General features: G+C 37.9%; 1 long non-coding RNA gene across 1 annotated transcript in view; it reads right to left on the reverse strand.

Annotated features, from left to right (window-relative positions):
• LOC144370879 (uncharacterized) overlaps nucleotides 1–11,344 on the reverse strand; it is a 284,846-nt gene extending 273,502 nt beyond the window's left edge. Inside the window, exon 1 of the long non-coding RNA XR_013430937.1 lies at nucleotides 11,206–11,344. This is a non-coding gene — a long non-coding RNA (uncharacterized LOC144370879). The remainder of the gene's footprint in view (nucleotides 1–11,205) is intronic.
• Between the last annotated feature and the right edge of the window lie 5,854 nt (nucleotides 11,345–17,198).

The following is a 17,198-nucleotide window of genomic DNA, read 5'->3' on the forward strand; positions in this document are numbered from 1 at the left end:
CCTGAAAATTAGTTGCTTTATTTCTAATGGCAGGATTTTCAACTGAACAAGTCTGCTAACTTTCCCAAATTCTCAAATCTCCCAAAGAGAAGAACTCACTGCATCAATGAATGGAGAATTTTTTTTTTCTTTAGTGGGAGAAGTGGATAGGCATGAGGTCAAAATAAGGGGATGAGTGATTTCACTTTGCACATAATAATATTAATTTTTAATTCTGCCTCTATATAAGCTTATCAGCTCTCTAAGCCTGCCTTGGCCTATGAGGAATATAATGCACACTTCAAAGGACCTTAAGGAAAATCAAACAAACCAACACACAGCAAAACACAACCTGTTAGCAAATCACAGTGGAATGCACGGGAGACAACTTCACTTTCTTACAAAGCTTACACTCAAGTGCACTTAAGTGAATGTTGTTCTAACTGACACAGAGATATCTTGTTTGAGTCTCTAGAAATGTTCATTCACTTAAGAGGACCCAGGACAGAGGTGATCAAAGAGAAACAAAAGTGCACATAAAATTCTGTTAATGTAAAGGGGGTGTGGCACATAGGGTTCCCTAGAGACAGCCTGTAGTTCAGAGGTGAACGCTCAGGATACTCATGTAGGAGTACCCAGGGGAGGAACATTGTGGAAAGGAGACAGTAGAAGCAAGATCATCCTGAAGTTTCCCAACTGCAGTACATCCTCAAGATAGACCAAAACCAGAGGGAACTCTGGGCTGGGGTTCCTCAGTGTTGAGGTGAGATGGTGGATTTTATACTCTCATGTTCATCAGTTTTTTGATAAAGGCTGCCCCTGAAAGGAGGCATGGATTGAGGCAAGAATATTCTCTTTTTTTTGCTTTTTAAAAAATTAGTTCTAATCAGTTATACATGACAGTAGAAAGCTCTTTGATTAATTGTACAAAAATAGAGCAGAATTTTTCACTTCTTTGTGAAGTAGAGTCTTAGACTGTTCGTGCAATCATACATGTACCTAGGGTAATGATGTGCATCTCATTCCACCATCTTGCCTTCCCCCTTCCTTTTCCCCCCTCCTCTTTGCCCCATCCCAAGTTCCTCCCCTCATCCCACGCCCGGCCCCCATAATGGGTTAGCATCCACTTATTAGAGAAAACCTTTGGCCACTGGTTCTTTGGGATTGGCTTACTTCACTTAGCATGATATTTTACAATCTCATTCATTTACCTGCAAATGACAAAATTTTATTCTCTTTTAATGCTGAGTAATATTCCATTGTGTATATATACCACTGTTTCTTTATCCATTCATCTATTGAAGGGCATCTAGGTTGGTTCCACAGTTTAGCAATTGTGAGTTGTGCTGCTATAAACATTGATGTGGCTGCATCACTGTAGTATGCTGTTTTTAAGTCCTTTGGGTATAGACGGAGGAGTGGGATAGCTAGGCAAGTGGTGGTTGCATTCTAAGTTTTCTAAGGAATCTCCACACTGCTTTCCAGATTGGTTGCACCAATTTGCAGTCCCACCAGAAATGTATGAGTGGGCCTTTACGCCAACACCCTTGCCAACACTTATTGTTGCTTGTATTCTTGATAATGAGGCAAAAATATTTTTAAAACTAAGTCAATCTTCCATGAGTGCTGACAGTTAACAGACTGACAGACCTCTTCATTTAACATTCCGAAAATCTTGGAAAATAATTTTAAATTTCAGATAGCAGATTTGAAGAGCACACCATAGAAGAGAGGAGATTTGACTTCTCTGGTTTAGAAAGAGCAGTTGATTAAAAGTTACACAGAAAATAAGGTTTATTTTGATCTTCACCTTAGGCTGAATAAATTCTGCAACTGCAATTTACATACAGGCACACACACACTCATATACAGAGTGTCCTAAAAAGCAAACATTTTATATGTTTTGTCTCTTATTGCTTCATATGAAAGAAAAGTGCTCACAGATGAATCATTGCAGCTGAGTAGTTTTTCTCTCTTGAAGGGGTCATTTCACCTGAGAGATAATAACATTTTATGATATGTCTGTATTGCCTCTCTGACATATTTAGACTTTTCAAGTGTGAAGAGTACTCTCAGAGAAATCACTATAAGCTCACCCACATACCCAGAGTCACTGATAAATTCTTAATATAACCATTTTGGGGATAGTTGGCACAATGATCTATGTTTGTACCCAAAGGCACCTGAAGACATTTGGTTTTCCGTTGACTTAACTGCTTCTTGATGTCTTAATTTTTCCTTCCAAATAATCCTGTGAACAATGATCTAAATGTCCTATTGACCTATGGTTTGCCAACAATAAGTTTCTAAAAGCACTATCTTATACAAGTTACCAGAAAAAAAAAATCTATGCAAGTTGTTGGGGTACTTGAGCATTATGACCTGTTGCTCAATAGGAAACTGAATTCCAAGAAAGTTTCCACTGAACAGAACTCATCGGCAGCCTTTCATACTATTTCACTGCCTATCTGTTGTTCCCTGACATGCCTATTTTATTAGCACACAGGTGATAATGTGGAACTACTTCATTAGCTGGAGGTTAGCCAACATCCATTTCACTGGCACTTAATGCATAGGAGAAACAGTTTCACTTCATTAAAACACCTACACTTAACTGCTCTTAGACCATAATTGTTTCTAACTGACACTGAGATATCTTTCTGGAGTCCACGGAAATGTTCAATCCCATAAGAGGACCCAGGACACAGACATGATTAAGCAGAAAAGAAACGCACTAAAGATGTACCACCTAGAGAAGACCCAAGGACCAAACCTGTGTATTAATAGAAACAGACCAATGTATATAAAGGTTGTCTTATCTAAATGGGACAGATAATAACAATTATATTCACAGACTGGTATTCTGAGGCCATTTCGAGCCTGGGGGAATCTAACCTTTCTATAGTTTTTCCCAAGACTGTAAGACATGTTATTCTAGTAGTAGCAATACCAGCTACTATCTTTAGAGCAATAGAATGTAAAACACATATACACAGAAGCTGGTATTTTGAAATCCTTACCAGAGTCTTATGTATTTGACAGTACAGATCTGAGAAAACTGAGACAGAGCTGTTTCATAGTTTTGCTAGTTCTTACTTTCTAGTTAGCATAGCATGAGTTGAAAAGTTAAATACACATACGTGTCTCAGCTCTGCACTTTCTCTGTACATAAATAATATTTTTTTCTGGCTAATCTGTTTCCTATTTGTGTTCTGATTATCTGCAATTAATTATTAACTAATAATTTCGCTCTTGCCCACTAAACAGAGAAGCTGTTTCATTTGAATTTCCATTTCAATTTGAAGGTAATATTGCAACTGAGACATATCCATATCACAACTGCTGATGCCTGAGCACTGACATTACTAAGAATGTTATCATTGCATCCCCAGAAAAAGTAACCAATCAGTCCAACAGAGACATGGTTTTCTAATACTGCTAAAAATTGTCAAAAATATACTTTATATCATCGTTTCTCTTGTTTTCATATGAATTGAAGAAAGCACCTGGAAGAAAATAGAGGAAAAATGCACAGAAGTCATGTTTATATTCCATATTCTGCACCAAGACAGAAATCTGAAATCAAGTTAGCCCTGGATGAAGAGGAGATTCTGATGCACCAACATATTCTAGATTCGTTTATAAAAACCTTTCTGTTTTACTCTGACAATCATCTTACCTTAGGTGCATCTCCTCAGATTTTCAACCATGTACTCTGTTGTTCATGACCAAATAAGATGTTACATCCACTGGTATCCAGCCACCTAGATTAGCTAAGAATCCTCTTGTTTTTATCAATGAGAACAAAGCTAAAGAAACTGTACTTTTACTGCTAAAGGCTTAATTTTGCAGCATTTTTTTTCTCTAGGCTTATAGAAAACAAAATGAAGGAGTTAGTTTAGCAATTCCTTGCAGCTCTAATGCCCCTTGGACCAAATATGTATTTATGATTCAGTTGTCAAATAATAAATCTATTCTTCTAATGCCACTGCCACCATCCTGACTACAGTAAAAAAAAAATGGTCTCTCTATGGTTCTTGATATTTTAAATAAGGCATTAAAGTGTGTGAGTGTGTGTGTGTGTGTGTGTGTGTGTGTGTATGTGCGCGCGCATTAGAGGAAAAAAGAACGAAAATTAAATTTTGAAAAAAAATATAGACTGAATTTATACAGGTCTGAATTCTCCTTGTTGTGAACATTATAGGAGAGATAGATAGATAGGTAGATAGATAATAGATAGATAGATAGATAGATATAGAGATATATAAAGTATAAAACCTAAATTGTTGATTAATTGTCAAGTTGTAAATCACCAAATAGCTCTACGGTTTGGGGAAAATCATATCACTTTCCAAGCTTCATCTATAATATTGAAATACATAATTATACCTAACCCATAAGGTTATTGTGATATCATAGTATTAGTTAAAATAAATCATTTAATGCTACACATTTAAATTGAATAAACAGTTGCTGGAAATGTCTCCACTATTTCTTTTGTTATTGCTGCTGGGGCTTGAACCCATGACCTTTTCATGCTAAGCATGTGCTCTCTGAGCTACATCCCCAGCCCTTCACTCTTTCTTAAAATATTTCAGAGTTCACACAGAATTTATTACTATTTGATCTTGTCCCTAAAAAAATCTATGTGAATGTTCTATTTAAGATGTGCTGCTGATCAATCATTGAGAATATATTTCTTCCTGTCTAAAAACTAGTGTTGTATTACTAAACTAGTCAAATAAATATGCTTAGAGCATCAGAAAAACAGGTAAGAGTTGGTTCCAGAAAGCTAACAGAAACCTATTAACCCATCACAGTTTTTTTTCATGACACTGCTGATTAAACTGCATGGCAATATTACCTGGGAAGCTGAGACCTCTCAAGAGAGGGTGTAGAGTTCCATCCCAGGTCAGGAAAGAGATACAATCAGATGGAAAACCCCTTTGAGGTTGCTTCCTGCACATTCTCTTGCACTTTCTTATTAGAGGTAACCTTGCTCTCAAAAACCGTCTATCCTAGGTATGATGGGGATTAGATAATTAGTCATAGGGATTCTCTGTGTTGTACTTATAACCTGCAGGGGGAAAAGGACATAATAAGAAAATTACCTCTAGAGAACACAGATAAAACCATTTTACTTTAATTTTGGAAGAATTAAAATGCAATCATAGCTAACAGATAATCATAGTATAGTACCATTAAGGTAATGAGTTAATTATTATATGAATTGGCAGGTTAATGGAACTTCAATATGGATTCTTAAAGTCTGTATTTAAATAACAGGGAAATAATATATTGCATAACAAATTTTCTCCAGATAATGTATCCATACAACAATATACTTTTTTTTTTCACATGAAGAATTTCTGGTTCAATATTTACTGCCTTTCAATTACTGGTTTCAACTCCTTAAGCACTGGAGACACCCAAAATACATAATTATAAAGAATTTCTAAAAAACTAACCACAAAGTGGGAGATATGACATTAGGTTTGTTTTAACTTGGTTTTTATTTATCAGAAGAAATAATTTATGTGAAGACCTCACATTTCTTTTAATACTTGTTGCCTTTTGCATTTCTTTTGAGGTTCAATCATTCTTTGATCATTATGAGGCAAGTCGTTGCAATAGATATTAACATTTGTTCTCCCCTCTTCTGTTGGTTTACCAAAGACTGGAGTCTTGAATTAATAAGTCCTAGACTAACCCCATGTTGAAAGTCAGTGTGATTAGTGGAAAGAATCAATAGCTTTCTTGTTTCAGAGCTTAAATTCCAACAGTCTCCAGTTATGGTAAGTTAGAAAGAGCCACTAATTTCTTAAACTTGTCTTCTCACCTCTAAAATAATATTGATGCTACTGCTGATAGAGTCTTAGTCATAGTTATAGATGGTAAAGTTTGAGAATTCCTAAGAAAGAAAGACTGGATTCAATGCTAAGGGAATGAATAGACAGAACCAAGATTTCCTTTATAATATATATCATAGAAACACGAAGACATCCCCAATCTTCATTTTAATACTGGACTTTCTAAATTTGAAAAAATATATCCTTACCGTAATATGTTATTACCCTCTACTACAAATATTCTAATTTGTGATCGACAATTTAATCAAGTATGCCAATGTAATGAAACCTCAACTAAAGGCTCTGAATGAGACTCAGAGAGCTTCCAGGGTGATGACCATAATGATGTACAATGTAGGGGATCACCCTGATTCTTCAGGAGCAGAAGGAACTATACCCAGGATTCTTCTAGACCTTGTCACCTGCAATGGACTGAATGTTTGTGTCTTCCTGTGATAATATTATATATTATATATCATATATATATTTATATATATGTGATGTTCATACCCAATCCCTGAAATTGAGCTCCTAAAGCCTGTGTAATTTCCTGTGTGGCAAGGATAGTAGAAGAATCTTTTGTTGTAACATTTAGTGTTTGTTTCTGATTGCTGCCACAGGAGTTTTAAAACTGAAAGGAAAGTGAGGAACCTGGAGATGGGCAAGTGAGAAATGAAAAACGGAGACCAGGCAGAGATACACACGGGAGTTTATTTGTCAGAGCTGACAAATAAAGGCACATCTCTCCATAGACAGAGAGAGGCAAAACAGGCTTGGTGTTTGGGACTTTTATGGGGCAGGCTCAAGGATTAGAGCCAGGAGGGTCCTGATGTGGGAAGTTAAGGGTGGGATTTGTATGAGGGAGTGGTGAACCTTTCTCAGAAACACCCTTGGGTGGGAAAGAGAATTTTTTCTTAAAATGGCGACTGTCCCTTAAGATGGCCATCCAGATGCTAAGCAAAGACCTTATAGAAACCCTTGAAATTCCTGGATGATAGGAATGAGAAGGCTGTCTTTTACTGTATGCCTCTTCCAGCTCTATCTGTGTGTAGGCTGAGGTGGTAGATCTTGGTGGACCCATAGATAGCTTCAGATCAGGGTTGGTTTGCAAGATGAAGCAATCATGTACTAGAAGTTTGGGATTTTTCTGCTCTTCCACCCCTCTCAATTCTAGAGAGGAGAGAAAAACTAGATATTATGTATTAACAGCCAATGATTTAATCAACCATACCTACATATTGGAATCTTTTGTAAAACTCTAAATGAAGTTTCATAGGGTCTCTGGGCTGATGGATGCAGCCATACTATAGGAAAATAGGGCAGCCCCACTCTATGGGATCCAAAACTCTTATGCTAAGAATTTTTTAGACTACTTTATCTGTATTCTTTATAATAAATTGATTAATTAAGTGCTTTTTCTCAAATTCTAACACCTTATTGACCTTGAAAGGAGGGAAATATTGGAACCCACAATTTCTACACAGTTGAACTCACAACTTGTGATTGGTTTCTGAAGTGGGGGATAGGGAAAGTTTTGTAGGCTGGGCCCTAACTTGCTGCTAACTTCTGGAAGTTATTGCTAGGATTGAATTGAATAGTAGGACACAGTTGCCATTGGATACTTTGATTCATATGGGGGAAAGTCCTTCATAATTTGGTGTCAGACATCTTTTGTGGATAGAAACATATCATTCTTGTAGAGTCACCTAAAATTCATGTGTTGAAACTCTAATCCCAATATGACATATTCGAAGGTGGGAACTTTGGGATGTAATTAGTTTATAAAGGTGGAATCTTCATGAATGGGGTCAGCCCCCTGTAAAAGAGGAAGCCAAAAAGGTAGTTTGCTGTCTTTCTGTCACAAACAAATACAAAGAAAATTGAGTTTTGCAAACTAGGAATGAGTCCTTTCCCAATGTCAGTTCTGCTAGCCCCTTGACTGTGAACTTCCAAGCCACCAGAACTGTGATAAAGAAGTGTTTGTTGTATAAGCCACCTACTCTGTGGTACATTGTTATAGCACCTTGAAATGACTAAGACAGATATTGGTAGTGAGCACTGAGGTACTACTGTAATGAATACCTAAAACTATGAAAACATAAAATATGAAAACATATTTGGAATTAAGTATTAAGTAGACACTTGAAGTGTTTTGAACTAAATGCCTAGAAAAAGCCAAAATTGTTATGCAGCAAATATTAGAGACAATTTTGCTAGGACTAAGAAAGAAAAGAGGAGAGCTATAGACAAAGTTTTTGTCTTTATAGAGAATACATAAATAATCACATACAAAATAGTAGTAAAACTATACAAGCTAAAGGCATCCTGAAAATATTTCATAAATGAGAACCATGTTGTTGGACAATGGGGAAAAAAATGGAGATTCATGTTATAATATGGCAGAGAAAGTCTCAAAATTGTCTTTGTCTTCTAGTGTTGTGGAAAGTACAACTTGCCAGCAATAAAAAATGGATATTTATTTGAAGATATTTCTAAGCCAAGATTTGAAGTAGTGGCTTGATTCCTCCTAACTGCTTTTGATATACTGCAAGAAGAGATAGAAATGATCTGAACATGAAATTATGAGGCTACCCTGAGTTATTACTTAAAATTTGGGAAAAAAGTCAGCCTATCTATATTGAAAAAAGTGAGAAAATTAGTTCAGAAGAGAATAATACAAATGTCATCCAATAACTGATTTGTAAGAAGATTTGTACATATGGGAAATATAAACTTTACCCACCCCAGCATTAAAAATGATGATTTGAACTGAAAGAGAAAGAGACAGTAAGAAATTGGCTAGACTCTTTGGATTTTACAGAATAGAACCACAGAGCTCTTCAGCTCTTTGTATTTTCTATACTTTAGGACAAGACAAGACAAGAATAACCTGGAAGATGAGTTTGATATCATCAAGGCCAAATCCTTGTTTGGAAAAAAGTGAGAGAGGCAGTTACTTTGTTTTTAGTAGGTAGATAACCTCTTCCCAAAGCTGTGGGAATAGGGATGCTTGAAGTTGTGGTAGTTTGGCTCCTCCTGCCTTGAAGAACAGTAGAGAGACATGACCTCCACCCACTAGAGCTATGGAGGTGGGTCTCCTACTCCACTGGGTATGGAAGTTGGGATTCCCATCCCAGTGGCCCTCCAGAAAGCCAAAGAAGATGATTCTTAAGCCTTAAAATCTCATGGAGTTTACCCTGCTATTTTTTGAAGTTGGCTGGTACCCATCACTCCTCTTTCTTTGCTATTCTTTGTGGAATAGGAATGTCTAACACATGCCTATTCTATGATCATATTTGAAATCACATAGTTGTTTGGTCTTATAGGTTCATAGCTGGGAGAGGGGATTTATCTCTGGATTAACTATACTTTGAGTCTCATTCCTGTCTGACTTAGATGCTAAATAGCATCTAAGCACCTTACACAGGCACCTTAGATCTTAGGGTTCAAAGATGGTTGAATGAGGTAAGACTTTACAACCATTGAGAGTAAATGCATGTACCTGTGTGTTGGAAGGATATAAATTTGAGGGGATCAGGAGTGGAATGCAATGAACTCAATGTTTGTTTACTCAAAATCCATATGTTGAAACACGAATCCCGATGTGCTGTTATTTGGAAGGGAGACCTTTGGGATAAAATTGGGGATTAAAGATCTTATGAGAAGAGATCAGAAAACTGGCTTGCTCTTTTTCTACTGTGTGAGGACACATGGATAAATTAACTTTCTGCGAACCAGTAAGTGGGTACTTAGCAGACATTGGAGGCGGCAACACCTTGCTGTTAGACTGCTTATAATTCAAACCGCCCAGTAGAACTTTGTTAGAACATCCCACATTGACAAAAACCCTGTCCTATGTGTCTCTTCTTTCTGAGATACATTTGTAAGCTTTATGACAAAATGATAAGAGTTAAATAGACCACTTTCCAGAGACATTTTCTGTGAGTCATTTTAGTGAATTATGGAACCTAAAGCTGGGTTGTGGGAATACCTAAATTTGTAGTCATGCTGGGCAGTTGAACTACAGAAGAAGTAGTTTAAACACGAATCCTGAAGCTGTTGCCAAATTATATGCATTTGTCTCTGTTAATTTCAGTGCTGTTAGTGATTTCAGAGAACACTTTTTAGCTCAGAACGCGATAATGAGCCTTTTATTAATCATGCTAACTCAAGATTCAAGATAACAATTGACTCTCAGTTTAAAACACCTTACAACATGTCACTGTCCTGTTGTAGTTCTCTCTCTCTCTCTCTCTTTTATTTTTTTCCCCCTAAGATACCAGGGTGTTTTAGACGTGCTAATGATTCCTCAAAGTTTTTCTCAACTGGTGACTTTTTCCTGGTTTTACAAAGGTAAAATTAGAAAAATCAGTAGTCACTCTATCATTCTCACTTGCAAAGTTAAATGCGTTCAGGGTGTCCTGCAGAGAAAAGAGCAGGATTTCGATAGCACTTGCCTCACACAGATATAGAACAAAGGACAGTCTTCCAAGGCCTGAATTCTGTATATAACCCTTCTGGATTATGACATCATTGCAAGAACAGACATATCTGTGCACTTATCACTGGATTTCACTCCTGAGATGCCATCATTTGGCACATGAAGAAGAGATATTGGAGGAAATGCCATTGCTGAAGAGAGAGGAAGTCACTATATCAGACAATGAACAATAAAAGTCATAAGAAGCTCTTCAGTATAAAATCATCTTGCAACTTTTCCTATCCCAGGCACATCTGCAATGCTAAGTGTTCACATTCAGGGTTGATCTTGGTGAATCCTTGCTGTTGTCTACACTGCCATAGTGAGTGCAGCTCCCACCCTTCCTTCCTTTTCTCATTTTTATCCAGGGGAAGGAAACCATGAGCTGCCTAGAGATTACTTGGGAAATGTTTAATATAAACTTTGGTCCTTGTGCATGTGATGTTGCTTTCAAGATCACTCTCCCTCTGCCTTCCCTGATGTCTTTCTGAGTAGTCTCACCTATTTCCTCGGCATTTCCAACACTCTGTGACTTCTCACACCGAATAAGTTCTTGAAAATAGGCAGCAAGAGGTCTGACAATCTTTGTGGAAGTCAGACCCTGGGAAATAAATTGGAAGGTAATCTTCCCTCCCCTACCCTGCAAGAGCTAGTCAAGCCTGTTTTCTCCATTTTTCAGCACCTCCAAGAAACATAAGAAAGAGAGGTGGCCCAGAGAAGAACCCTCACTGACACAGGCACCGAGGGAAAGACACAAAGATAATGGTTTCTGTCACAAAACAGAAGAGCCTGTGATGGCTTTTCTGCAGGAGTTATGAAAGCGAGGCCAATACACCCTGTGTGAGCTCTGTTGCTTGCCTCTGCCACAGACATGCAGAGAAGCTCATGAATACTTACTTTTCAGTGACTGTTGCAGGCTGCCAGGCTGCACAGAGAGGAGACGCCACACATGTCTTTAGTGCACCCTAGGAAACTGCAAAACAGGAGAGATGTCCTTGTGCATGCTGAGCGTGAGTCTCCAGGAGACCTCCCAGATGCACGTGGTCAGCACCAATGCCAGCTAGTTTATTCCTTGGTTCTGGGCTTCTGCTGCTAGGATATATTTTGTAGTTGATTTTAATTTCTTCTGTGTGGTTGCATTGTATATTCATCAAAAGACTTAAATACATTTGTGGAACACAGGAGGTTTCTTATAATTAATCTAAAAATAAGAGTAAGCTCTAACAACACAATTCCTGAGACTTTGATCTCTAGTCTTCCTTACCCTTCCTATACTCCTCCCCCACCTGAGTACCACTTGATGGGCCAGACCTCTGATCTCTTCTATTCACTTCTTCTTTCAGTCTTTTCACCCCTTCATCTGATTTGGCAAATATCCCTGAAACTTCATCTTAGACCTTTGATCCACCTTCTAGAATACAATTATTTATTTATGACTGGTAAAACTTCTGGCTATATCAATGACTCAACACCTTGGGATTTGTTAAAAATGGAAGTCCTGTGACTTTACCCCACTTGAATTTCCTGAGAAATCCCTGGGGTGGAGCAAAACCATCTGGCTTTTTAAGGAGTCCTCCAGGTGATACTGGTAAGCGACACAAATTCTTCTACTTAAAACAACCATAGTCACTTAATGCAAATATGTTATTAACAACCTAGCATCAACCCTTCCTCAGAGAGTCATTAGGACAAGAAATCAAGCTGGCAGGTGTCATTAACTCGGGGCAGGTGGTTATGATCATAAAACCAACAAATGAAAAGCATACAAAATTATCTTGAACTCTATATACATTATGACAAAAAGAACTTATGGCCCAATTCACCAAATTTATCTTAAGGGACTATTATGGTTTAGAATGTTCCCCTAAAGGCTCATGTGCTATAGGCTTGGCCCCCAATGCAGCAATGTTCAGAGGGGAAGTTTGGGGGAAATAATTGGATCATGAACCCTCTAATCTCATGGGTGAATTAATCCAATAATGGATTCATAATACAAATGAACTAATAGGAAGTGGTGGAAACTGTAGGAAGTCAGGTCTAGTTGCAGGAAGTAGGTTGGTACGGTATTCTATCATAGAGAGATGGGGCACAGAGGCTTTCGATCAGGAAGCCGTGTTTGTTAGTGCTGGCACTGGCCCAGCAGATGCACATTCAAAGTCTGAGCCTGGTGATGGGGCATTGCCTATACACCCTCTGTTAGTCTATCCTTTCCATGTTAGCTGTTTTGTTTCCCTTACATGGTAACATACATCCTGATTGGGTATTCTGTACTACACAATTGCAACAGAATCGTGCATGCACACATAGGTACTGAGTATGTCATGTGCCTTTCCCTTTGTTCTGGGAGGGCTCTTACCACAAGGTCACAGGGAGACTATATCTGCTCCCCATCCCTCAACTCTAACACTCTCTCTCTCTCTATCTCTCTCACTCTCTCTCTCTCCTTTCTGCAAACCATGAGGTGAGCTGCTTTATTCCACCACAACCTTCCACCATGATGCTCTGTCTCACCACAGGCCCAGAATAAAATGAAGCCAACCAACCACAAACTTAAACCTCTAAAATTGTGAACAAAAATAAATCTTTCCTCCTTTAAGTCCTTCTGCTCATCTAATTTGTCACAGAAACACAATGCTAGCATAGTGAGTATATATCCGCATTTTGCATGTGAGAGAAGACAAGGACACGAGGGGGGGAAAGATAAAGGAAGAAAAGAAGGAATTGACAAAAACTAAAGACAACTTGATTTACCAAGACATCTGGTTTGGTTGAATTCAACAGCAATCATATGAAGAAAGGTGAAGTTTTTCAAACTCTCTCAACACAAGGGAGTACTAAGTCAAGGCTATTAGTTGGTAGAAAGATTACACCTGATGTCCTGAAGCTCCTAATCATCATTAGGCTCAATAGTTGTTAATCACAAAGAGGTAATTTCCAGCATTCAGCAAGAAAAGCTCTCACTCAAGAAGAAATCAACTGCTTAATATGGTAAGAAGAGATCCGCCATTAGAACTATTCAAAGAAGAGTTAAGTACATCCATGGTAATACTGGAGTATGCTTGGAAAGAATGGTATGACAAAAAGTGGTTTTAAGTCAAATTTCCTTCATCATATGAAGCAATGCAATGTTTAAGAAACATAGAAAGAAGTCATCTCATGAAATGTAGCTTTAATTAATGAAAAAAATGAGAATCCATGCACATTTTATGATTTCACAATGGTAAAACAGGATGTGCTAGAATGTATCTGATGCTGATAAATTAGTTCTCTTGTCTACAACATTCATTTGCATTTAAACACAGAGCATGCCGACAGAGCCACAAGATTCTAAAGCACAGAGAATGTAAAGAACCATGACTCCAAGAGAGGACTGGAGACAGAGGGGGGCAGAGGAAGATGGTCCCAAGAGAAATTAATATACAAAGAGGAAAGAGACCTAGGAGAAGGATAAGAGGAGATCAGTGCAGATTCCATGGAGGCACTGGGACCCGAATTCTCACTTGACCAGGCTCAGCTAGTAGTTATGTATTTAATTGAATCTGCTAACACCAATGTGGACACAACACATCAGTGATCAGTGAAGGGCCTTGTCCCCTACCATGTCCAAGTCAGTGATTTAATAGTCCAAAGAAACTGTTGGAGTTTAGTCTTCATATGAATATTTTCTAATTATCACAAAATAGTTAGACTATGTCTCCAGCCCTTACCATCTGCCATTATCAGTGTTGTAGCCAAGAAAAAGTAACAAATTTCCTCTCCAAAGTTGCCTCAAGAATGTGGATTTTCTTAGATGTGCAACTGTGATAAGTAGAAGGAGGACTTTGGGATTCAGTGTGATCCTTACAGCTGCACAGTGGTGTGACCTAAGGCAAGTTCCTTTCCCTATTTCAACCATAACATAGTCATTTGCAAAATGGGATGAGACCTTATATAAGAGTAAATGAGAAAAAGTGCATCTATCTGATCAGTAGGTGGCTGAATAGATGTCTTTCAAAAGGGAACACAATTATGGATTTGGCTCCTGTTTAGAGCTTGACCCAAAGGGTTTCTAGTTCAGAATTACCTTCACAGTATATCAGAGTAGATGGGTTTAGTGTTTTTACAACTTATGTGAATGCTCAGAAGAGATAAATAAATTGCCCAGAAAACTCAATACTGCCTTCCAATGGTAACTTATTTTAAAAAGCGAAAGTATGACCGGAAAGGGATTTCATAGATGAAAATTTAGGGGTGTGAATGAATTATGTGTTCTTCTTATGTTTTATGACACCTGGATAAGAAAACCCAGTTCAATTACTTCTGCATAGAAATTGCCTTGAAAGAAAGAAAACCTACAAGCCTCCCCCAAATGATTGCCTTCAAACAAAACTAAAATAGTCACCTTGCTCTGCCCAGGGCATTCTTTTCTCAGTGTAGTATTTGAATAGGTGCTATCAACTTGATGTCCTTGACTCTAATTTGGTTGCTTTCCTAAGCAATGCTCCTCTGATTAATGTAGTCTTCATTTGCAAGAGAATGTTATACCATATATTCATTTAAAAAGGGAGATTTGAAATAAAGCAGGTCTAGTTTTACATTCCAGTTGTGCTAAATTCATGTTTATACCTTTGGAAAAAAAATAGATTTTTTTTCTTGATCTTGTAGGTAAAATGTCCTTAGTAACCATGCCTATCTCACAGGCTTATTTCTTTGGAATAAGCATTGCCCTGCCCCCAACCTTGTAGATGAGTAATGTCTGGCTCATTAAGGTGGAATATGACTTATTCCAGTGTCCACCTGCTTAATCACTATCCATAGGGAAAATAGTAGGCTACCATAGGAGACCTTTTGAAGTGGAGCATGCTCTTGATAGCACACACCCTGGTGAGGTCGGCCCACCATATGTGGTAAAAGATGCAGTGAGAAAACATCCTGGATTTGGCGACTTCCTCTGCTAGACACATTCTCCTTCTTATTGGACTCTGGTGTCCTCATGTTTAAACTCCTTTACTTTCACCACTTTTTCCCATTGACATTTTGTTGCCAGGATTAGGAGAAACTCATCCCTGTTTCTGATGAAAAGAAACCACCCATTTGTGTTTGAGAGAACCCTTTCAGTTTTAAATGGACTCCTTTCTTCTCAGGTTAACCTTGACAGGAGTGCCTTACATAGCTCAAAATCCCTTCCACTCACCTCTCCCTCAAGACCTCCATGATGGTTTCTGCTCTCCAGCCAAGTGGGCTCCTTAATAAGAGGCCCTGATGCACGCCAAGACAAATGTACACATAACGTGTGTTGACAGCCAAACACCTCCCACTCCCCTACCCAGCACCTTGCTTGCAGAGTTGCAGTTCACCTAAACCATCCAGCCATAACCAGATCCACCCTCCACACCTTTGCCCCATGGATACTTCTGTATCTGTGAATAGCTTGAATCCCTTTTGCCTTGGTCAATACCTGTGAGGAAACAGCTTCAGTCTAGAGACTCTGCAGCCTTATGTTCATAAAGGTGCGCATCTTAAACCTCTTGAATCTGTCATCTTATTTGTCCTATCATCCAATAAATTTCTGGATAACTCACTGTTGAAACTCTTGGTCCAATTAAAATGAAAGGAATGAAGGTTATCTCAAAATCACAGAAATTCAACAAGTCACTTTCTTTCTCCTTTCCCCAGAAATGTTTCTTCTTCTCTTCAATCCTAGTTTTGTTGAAGCAGTCAAGCTCTTCATTAGTACCCAATGTATATTTTATTCATTTATTTATCAATTTTTTCATCACCAATTACACAGTGAGGTTATAGGACACAAATAAGAAAATATTGATAACTTTGTTTATTTTGAATCTTTTTAAATTTTCTACTTTGATATCCAGTTATACAGCTATCAACTCCTCATGCTTATTGTTTTTAGATTTTAACTTGTATTGCTATCCAAGTTCAGCCCTATTCCAGTGAATTTCAGTATAAATGATATTTAGGTGTGTGTGTGTGTGTGTGTGTGTGTGTGTGTGTGTGTGTGAGAGAGAGAGAGAGAGAGAGAGAGAGAGAGAGAGAGAGAGAGAGAGAGAGAAGCATTCTATATCATAAACATACATTTTTTTCTGTACTTCATGGAAAAACACAAGAATTACCATGAATAACAGAATAAACTTGAAATTCTTTGATAATTTGAAACTAATAATTCCAAACACTCCACCCATGTGGCTTTCTGTGTCCACTGCTGTTTTTACCTTACAGGATGAAAATTCTTCTACTGTTTCCATTCTTAAGTTTCCTTAAACCAATGAAAACCTTTTCTTTTCTAAATCCCTCTATTGAAACTCTATCTCTTTTATTCTCTAATTTTTTTTCTTAAAAATTTTAAGCTGACATTGAAGTTCAAAGGATGATACAGCAGAGACTTCATAGTACATTGACTTGAACTTTCTCCATTACCACCCCTCTATGCACGTACACACACACACACACACACACACACACACACACACACACTACACAGACTTCTATGTACACATATACACAAGATCCACTTGATATTGAGTGACAGACATCTTGACATCTCACCCTTAAACACTTCAGCATTTATGTCATAGAATTGAGGGCATTATCTTACATTACCACAATAACATTATTACACCTGTCAACCCAGTTTTGATTTCAGCTGCTGCTATAGTAGATAGCTCTTATTTATACTGAAAGCTTGTCATCTTATGTACTTTCCCATATATTTTAACATTTTCCCCCTTTTAGGACTTACCTGAGCAAATGCACTTGACAACAAGAGTAAGATAACATCTGCAGGAAGTCACTGTCATTAGGTAAGTAGCCCAGCCCCCTGTCTCTCAGCTAACTTTGTTGGGGCACATTCAAAGTCGTTTCTTAGAGGATTCCTAGAGAATACACACCCAGAT

Source organism: Ictidomys tridecemlineatus, chromosome 15, assembly GCF_052094955.1.
Source record: "Ictidomys tridecemlineatus isolate mIctTri1 chromosome 15, mIctTri1.hap1, whole genome shotgun sequence".
NCBI classification, from domain to species: Eukaryota; Metazoa; Chordata; class Mammalia; order Rodentia; family Sciuridae; genus Ictidomys; species Ictidomys tridecemlineatus.